Source organism: Nicotiana tabacum, chromosome 5, assembly GCF_000715075.1.
Source record: "Nicotiana tabacum cultivar K326 chromosome 5, ASM71507v2, whole genome shotgun sequence".
Taxonomy (NCBI): domain Eukaryota; kingdom Viridiplantae; phylum Streptophyta; class Magnoliopsida; order Solanales; family Solanaceae; genus Nicotiana; species Nicotiana tabacum.
Window position 1 is genome coordinate 92,741,740 of NC_134084.1, and position 2,181 is coordinate 92,743,920.

The window sequence follows — 2,181 nt, forward strand, 5'->3', positions numbered from 1 at the left end:
CCAGATGCGCGGCCAGGTGCGCGGTCGCGCTAGTCCAAAATCCGGGAAGAGTTATTTAGGGGCAGAATTGGAAATCTGGAGGAAAACTCACTTGACCTATATAAAGTCAAGCTCGCCCAAGGAAGACTGAGGAGGTTTTTCATAGTCTAGTGCAAGAAATAGAGAGACAAGAGGCAAGGAGGAGATTTGACCATCAAGTTCTTCTTTTCTTCTCTTGGTTTTTGCTATTTGGGATGAAATTGAATCTATTTGTGATGAACACTAGCATGAGTAGCTAAAACCCATTGTTCTAGGGTCATAGGTGAAACATGAATGTTGTTGTTTGAAGTTCAATTTGACAAAGTTGGTTTATCATATTGGGTTGTTTATTTAATTCTGCTTTTAATTATTTTGCTGAGTAGCTAACAGTGAAATACTATCTACGAATCTTTAGTTGAACTCGAAAGTGAGAACTTTAGAATGCATATAGAATTAAATAGGGCAAGTTCTTGAACCCGGGCCTCGGGGAACTGATTAGCAGTTGGGATAGACATATACTCAATTGCCTTGCTTGGTTGAAATACAGGAATTGTAAATGCATTCTTGTTAATCTTAATTTCATAGACATATAGGCATTGAGTTAACTTGAATAGGCGAGTAAGAACTCGACAGATTCTTATGAGTAACATTAACCCTGTCAATCAACAATCCAGGTAAATCGATTAGTCATTTTAAGCTAAGAACATAACACGATTGTTAACTAGCCTGTGACCCTGGAATATCCTCTCCTACTGTTTGTTACTCGAAATTGTTATTTGTTTGGTTAATTGCTCTAGTTAGATTATTGCTTGGTAGTTTAGGTAGTAAAACAATTACATCTCTATTTTGTGAAAAACCTCTTGGATAGACAAATTAATTGAGTTTGAATTAGTCAACAGTTAATCATAAGTCTTCGTGGGAACGATACTCTACTCACTACTCTATTACTTGACGATCACGTGCACTTGTGTGAGTGTTTTTGGTCGCAACAAGTTTTTGGCGCCGTTGCCGGGGACTTAGAAATTAGTACTTGACTAAGTTGAGCTTTTATTATTTATTTATTCAAGTTTTAATTTTCAGTTCACTTTGTTTGTGCCAATACAGGTTTTCTTTTCTTGAATGCGAAGAAGTAGAAGCGCAAACAATCTCCTTCCTCTTGATCCCGAAATTGAACGAATACTTCACAGATTGAGGAGGGAGGTGGACGCTATAACTAGAATTGAAAGAGAGTTGGACATCGTAGTTCAACCACAGCCAATTGAGATGGCAGGTAATGAGGAATGCGAGGTGATCGAAGCCGCAAGGCCCAGTCTGGCTAATATGACTCAGGCTATTGTGAAACCTGATATCACTGGGCACTTTGAGCTAAAACAATACATGGTGCAGCTGATCTAATCCACAGGGCTATTTGTGGGCTTACCTCATGAAGACCCGCAGAGGCACATTCAGAATTTCTTGGAAATTACGGACACTTACAATTATCCGAACGCTTCCAAGGACTATGTCAGGTTGACACTTTTCCCCTTTTCACTGATCGGGGAAGCTAAGGAGTGGTTGAATAAGGAACCAACGAATTCAATCCGCACTTGTGATGATCTGGCAAGGAAATTCTTAATCAAGTTTTTCCCCACTAAGAAAACAAAGATATTGAGGAGTCAAATTCTTGGGTTTGAACAACGAGCTGGCGAGACACTTTGTCAAGCATGGGAAAGGTACAAGAAGATGCTCAGAGACTGTCCTCATCATTGCCAAACGGACGAGGTATTGGGTCACACTTTTGTAGATGTGTTAGATGATGCTTCAAAGATGAATCTTGATTCAGCTTGTGGGGGTAGTTGCATGGCCAGACCGTACAGTGAAATCCAAATCATGATGAATAACTTCACTGCTAATGATAATAACTGGCAAAGTGATAGTGATTCATGAAAGGCAGTTAAGCAAAAATCAGCTGGGGTACTTGAGCTCGACGAAGTGTCAGCCATGAGAGCCGATATTGCAAAGCTGGCCAATCAGATGACTAGGATGACAATGCAGCAGCCACAGACAATGCAACATGTACAACAAATGACTATTTGCTGCGAACTCTGTGGCGACAGTCATATGAGTGATTTGTGCCCCACAAATCTAGAATCCATCTATTATGTGAGGCAACAGAACAGAGGT